This window comes from Citrus clementina, unplaced genomic scaffold, assembly GCF_000493195.1.
Source record: "Citrus clementina cultivar Clemenules unplaced genomic scaffold, Citrus_clementina_v1.0 scaffold_7, whole genome shotgun sequence".
Classification (NCBI taxonomy): Eukaryota; Viridiplantae; Streptophyta; class Magnoliopsida; order Sapindales; family Rutaceae; genus Citrus; species Citrus x clementina.
In genome coordinates, this window is record NW_006262075.1 from 14,705,414 (window position 1) to 14,712,176 (window position 6,763).

The following is a 6,763-nucleotide window of genomic DNA, read 5'->3' on the forward strand; positions in this document are numbered from 1 at the left end:
TTTGATGACTGGTTTTATCAATTCTCTTATTCCCAATTCAATTATGTTAGGTTAGATTTTTATTTGGTTGAGGGTGAATTCAAAACCCTAAACATGCTATGCAATTAAATTTAAATTGTATCATTCAATTTATTTAATTGAGATTGTTTATGTTCTTCTATAATTAATGTTCATGGTTTATTCTTATTTTATTTGGGTGGCCAATTAGATAGGACTTGAATAAATTTTATTACTAGATTAAAATTCTTGATCCGTAATTGTCTTGATATTTTAATCATTAGTAGCAGGTTGGAATTAATGATTTCAATTGGAGAACATAACCTAAGTTAAATAATCCGAGCTTGTGTGTTTATTGCCTAGATCAACCTAATATCTTTCTCTGTTTAATGCTTCCATTATCTTAAATTTACAGAGCTTGTTTTAAATTATTTAATTGTTAGAGATTAGGTGAAGAGCTTATTTTGTCTAACGACACACTAAGGAAAGATTGAGACTAACAGAGCTTATTGTTGTCTACGGTTGATAATTTTAATATAAATTGATGATAGAATTGATATATTATGTGCATGTTTAGTGGTAGCGAATGATCTTTTAACCAAAGTTTTCATCATTATTATTTCTTTCTCCTTTAATTATAGTTTTTATTAAATTCTTGTTCGTAATTTTAATTTCTTTATTTCTTACTATTTAGTTAAAAATTCATAAACCCCCCCTTTTATTTTTAATTGGCATTTTCTTTAGTTAGATTAATTTATATTATTATTACTATTACTATTATTTTATTTTAAATCTTGCTTTGGAGTTAATAATAAATATAACTAGCATAGTCTTTGTGGGATCGATCTTTATTCGCTCTGTACTAATTATTTATATTAGTGGTAAGGTTTTAAATTTGGTGCACCTTAACGACACTACCAAATTTTTGGCGCCGTTGCCGGGGACTAGCGTCTTGTTTGTTTATTATCACTCGTTTTTTTTATTTTTTTTATTTCTTTTCTCATTTTATTTATTTATTTTATTTTAATTAGTTATTTTTTGTTCTATATTTAGATTTTCATGAGCATAGAGGACATTCGATTGAAACTCGAACAACTTAGAGCAACCTCATTATATTCAGAACTTGATTTTGCCATCCACATTCCACTCCCGAAGATAGAACCAAGCAGCCCAGAACCCGAACCAATGGCTCAGAATAACAACCGAACACTTAAAGAGTTGGCAGCTCCTAACTTGGACCAGCAACCCTTATGCATTGAGAATCCAAACCCTCAAGTAAACTTTGAACTCAAATCTGGGATGATTCATCTTCTTCCTACTTTTCATGGTCTTGCAGGAGAGGATCCAAATAAGCACTTGAAGGAGTTCCATGTGGTCTGCTCCACAATGAAACTAGCCGGAGTTTCTGAAGAGCAAGTTAAGCTAATGGCCTTCCCATTCTCTTTGGCGGATTCAGCCAAGGAATGGTTGTACTATCTTCCCTCCGGTACTGTCACTACATGGAATGAGATGCGTCAGCTATTTTTGGAGAAATATTTCCCAGCATCAAAAGCTGGCAGCATTCGAAAAGAAATTTGTGGAATCCGACAATATAATGGAGAATCGCTCTACGACTATTGGGAACGATTCAAAAAGCTATGTGCTAGTTGCCCTCACCATCAGATAAGTGATCAACTTCTTATTCAATACTTTTATGAGGGTCTACTACCTATGGATAGGAGTATGATTGATGCCGCTAGTGGAGGAGCACTCGTGGATAAGACACCAGAAGCAGCCCGAAATCTCATTGCTAACATGGCTGCTAATTCCCAACAGTTCAACACTAGGAACGATCTACTGCCGCCACCTAAGCGAGTCAATGAGGTAAGTACTACTTATCTAGAAAAACAAGTTTTAAATCTTACTTCTTTGGTGCAACAATTAGCTCTAGGGCAACAAATGAGACCGTGTGGTGTATGTTCTATGGTCAGACATGCGACTGACATGTGCCCTGCTATCCAAGAGGGTTCACATGAGCAAGCCAACGCAGTTGAGAGGTTCCTAGGCCAACCAAGACAAAGGTATAATCCCTACTCTAATTTTTACAATGAAGGTGGAAGGATCACCCTAATTTTAGGTATGGGAATCAACAACAAGGCATTTCTAATGTGGCACCGTCTCGACCACCGGGCTACCCCCAACACCGGGTGCAACAGCCCTACCAAGTTCGGCCACCTCCACCTCCTCAAAATCAAGGTACGTCTTTGGAAGATCTTGTAAAAGCTCTCGCTACTAACTCTAAGCAATTCCAATAGACTACCCAGACGCAGCTCCAACATTTAGAGAATCAAATTGGCCAACTAGCCACATCTGTGAGTAGGATAGAGGGTAGAACTTCAGGAAAGTTACCTTCTCAACCAGAAATTAATCCAAAGGAGAATGCTAGTGCTATGTCTCTCAGGAGCGGAAAGCAATTAGAACCATTATTATCTAAGCCATCAAAAGTATCCACAACATTATCACCATCTGTGACCAATTCCTCACCTGAGGCTCTTCCTTTAACAAGGAAAGATGATTCCCACTCGGCATTGCCAGTCGATCCATCTGGCCAGGTAAGTATCCCCTCACCTCGAATTAAGACTCTCTCCATTCCTCCACCATTTCTTAACAGATTTAAACAATCCAAGAAAGAGGAGCAAGAAAAAGAGATCCTTGAGACCTTTCATAAACTATCGGTAAATATTCCTCTACTTGATGCTATTAAACAAGTGCCACGTTATGCAAAGTTTTTGAAGGAATTATGCAGCAACAAACGAAAGTTGAGCGGTAACGAAAAGGTAAGTGTTGGAGAGAATGTTTCTGCTGTACTTCAAAGAAAACTTCCGCCTAAGTGCAAGGATCCAGGTACTTTCACTATCCCCTGCACTATTGGTAATACTAGATTCGAAAGATGTATGCTAGATTTAGGGGCCTCAATTAATGTTATGCCATACTCAATTTATAACTCCTTGAATTTAGGTCCAATGGAAGAAACTGGTATAATTATTCAATTGGCTGACAGATCTAATGCTTACCCGAAGGGGGTTATGAAAGATGTTCTTGTGCAGGTCAATGAATTGGTCTTTCCAGCTGATTTTTATATCCTTGAAATGGAGGATGAGTTGTCGCCCAATCCCACTCCTATTCTATTGGGGCGGCCATTTCTTAAGACAGCCCGAACCAAGATTGATGTTCACGATGGAACCCTCACAATGGAATTTGATGGTGAAGTGATCTGCTTCAATATCTTTGAGGCAATGAGGTATCCTAGTGATGTTCATTCTGTTTTTGCCATGGATGATATTAATACTTTGGTGCAGGATTTCTTTGAATTATCCGGTAATGACAGTTTTGAAATTGCGATAAGCAAAAATCTTACAAACGATGATTCTAAGGAACATGCAAAGTTGATAAAGTTGGATGATGAGGTAGAGGACGCTATGGCGATCTTAGATGGAGCAGTCACATTACGCACCCATGGGTATAATGTTTCTTACCTTGAATTGCCTTTATTAAACGAGAAACTTTTACCTTCAATTGTGTAGACACCTACCTTAGAACTTAAACCACTCCCAGAACACCTGCAATATATTTACTTGGGTGAGAATGAAACACTTCCAGTCATAATTGCTAAAACCCTCACCCTAGTTCAACAAGAAAAATTAATTAGGGTGCTTCGGGATCACAAGACGGCGATTGGTTGGACCATTGTCGACATTAAGGGAATTAGTCCTTCCATGTGCATGCATCGCATTTTGCTAGAGGAATGGTCTAAACCAACGAGAGATGCACAACGCCGCCTTAATCCACCAATGATGGAAGTCATAAAAAAGGAGATACTGAAACTCCTTAGTGTGGGGATTATTTATCCCATTTCTGATAGTAAATGAGTGAGTCCTGTGCAGGTAGTTCCAAAAAAATCAGGCATCACAATGGTCAAGAATGAAGAAAACGAGCTTGTGCCAACTAGAGTTCAAACTGGGTGGAGAGTTTGCATTGACTATCGTAAACTGAATGCAGCCTGATGGGTGTCGAAGCCAACAAAAATAAATTCCTACTCTAAATAAATTGTGTATAGTGATTGAGCAGGGTCGTGTCCACAGAGATCGGTAATTATTTAAATCCTTTTGAAACGTAAAACGTAAAATGGGGGAATTGTAGACAATAATAAAAATCAAATTAAATAACAAGAATACAAATTAAAGTTGTAATTCAAATTGGAGAAAGCTCTGGTTGAAGGAATTAACTCAGCTTGATTCGACTACTGATCATTGATTCAAATATAGATTATTATTATTACTTATGAATAGACCGGTTATAGCTACTGAGACCCTCTAATAGCCAATCTCTCCTTAACTAGTCGATAACCAAGGTACGACCGTTGGTTATTTCCCTAATCAATAGACAACCCTAGATACGATCATAGGATTTAATTAATTGACAGCCTGAAAAACCAGAGAGACCCAAATCATAATCAACACATATGATGATTCATTTAAATTAGATTGTTTATTCTCACAACACAACTCTCTGCTATGTTATTTGTCACAAACATTAAATTCTTCATACGATGAATCCTTTAATTGATAATAGATTAAGTTGATAATTAAATAGTGGCCAATTACCTAATTAACAAACATAATCATGAAACTAATTCAGAGAATAAACAAATACCCAAAAAGTAATAAAACAATTAAAGCATAAGAAAGATCTCACAGTAGTGATGAATCAAAGCTTCATTAACCTTCAACCAGAAAAATAAGTTTAGTTCTTCATAGAGAGAATAGAAAAATTAGATCTAGGGTTTCTTTCTTTTTCTCCAATCCAAAATCCCCCCTCCTTCTTTCACAATAGATTCCTCCTTAAATACTCTCTCTCTCTTCTATTTTAGAGTTCTATTTAAAATAAAATACTAATATCTTAAATATTAAATTCGTAATTACAAAAATAGCCAAAAATACAAAACACGTTAAACTAAAAACTGCAGGTCCGCAGTTGACAGCACGCGCCCACGCCTTATCAATAAAGTTCTTCTGCCGCTCATAATTTCTCCAAGAGAACAATCATCCTTAAAAATCATCTTGTAGCTCAATTTTATCACCAATCAATAGAATTGCACCTACAAAAGTAAAACACAAGTAAATCATTATTATTAAGTGCAAAACATCGATATTAAGGGAAGTAAACAATGCAAAACTAGTGCATAAATTGCACTCTAACACAGCCACTTGCAAGGATCATTTTCCTTTGCCATTCATTGATCAAATGCTTGAAAGGTTAAGTGGTCACTCTTATTATTGTTTTCTTGATGGTTACTCAGGTTATAATCAGATCGTTATCGCTCCGGAAGACCAAGAGAAAACGACATTTACATGCCCCTTCGGAACATTTGCTTACAGACGCATGCCGTTTGGTCTCTGTAACGCTCCTGCCACTTTCCAAAGGTGTATGATGAGTATTTTTTCTGATTATGTGGAGAACATCATTGAGGTATTTATGGATGATTTTACAGTTTATGGTGATTCTTTTGATAAATGTTTAGATAACCTTACACGTTTTCTTAAACGATGCATTGACACTAACCTTATGCTTAATTAGGAAAAATGTCATTTTATGATTAATCAAGGTATTGTACTAGGCCATGTTATTTCTGAAAAGGGGATTAAAGTTGATAAATCTAAGATAAGTCTTATACGCTCTTTACCACCTCCCACTAGTGTGAGGGAAGTTCGTTCTTTTCTTGGTCATACAGGTTTCTATCGCAGGTTTATCAAGGACTTCTCCAAGATAGCTTTACCTCTCTGCAATTTACTTCAAAATGATGCAACGTTTGACTTCAATGAAGAGTGCCAAAGAGCTTTTAAGAAGTTAAAAGAGGTTTTGACATCGGCCCCTGTGATTCAACCACTAAACTGGGATTTACCATTTGAGATTATGTGCGATGCCAATGACTATGCTGTTGGAGCCGTGTTGGGCCAGCGTGTGGGCAAGCTTCCTCATGTCATATATTATGCCTCTCGTACATTGAATGATGCACAACTTAACTACTCCACCACAGAGAAAGAACTTTTAGCAGTTATCTTTGCCTCAGAGAAATTTCATTCTTATTTAATTGGATCTAAGGTGATCGTTTACTCTGACCATGCAGCTATTAGGTACTTACTCACCAAAAAGGATGCCAAGCCACGCCTTATTCGATGGATACTTTTATTGCAAGAATTTGACTTAGAGATTCTAGATAAGAGAGGTTCTGAGAATTTAGTGGCATATCATTTAAGTCGACTTACCTATAACGAAGATGCACTTCCATTGCATGAGAATTTTCCAGATGAGCAGTTACTACATGTAGGTATAGTTACTCCTTGGTATGCAGATATTGTCAATTACTTGGTTACCAAGACAATACCCAAAGAGATAACCTGTGCACAAAAGGCCAAGATCAAGAGTGATGCCAAGTATTATGTGTGGGATGAGCCATATTTGTGGAAGCATTGTTCTGATCAAGTTATTAGAAGGTGCGTACCCGAAACTGAATTTACTTCTATTCTCACATTTTGTCATACTTTGGCTTGTGGAGGACATTTTGGACTAAAGAGAACAGCTCTTAAGGTACTTGCGAGTGGTTTTTATTGGCCATTACTATTTAAAGACGCATATTTGTTTGGCAAATCTTGTGATCGTTGTTAGAGAACATGTAATTTGGGACCTAGAAATCAAATGCCACAATCTCCTATATATTCTTTTTTTT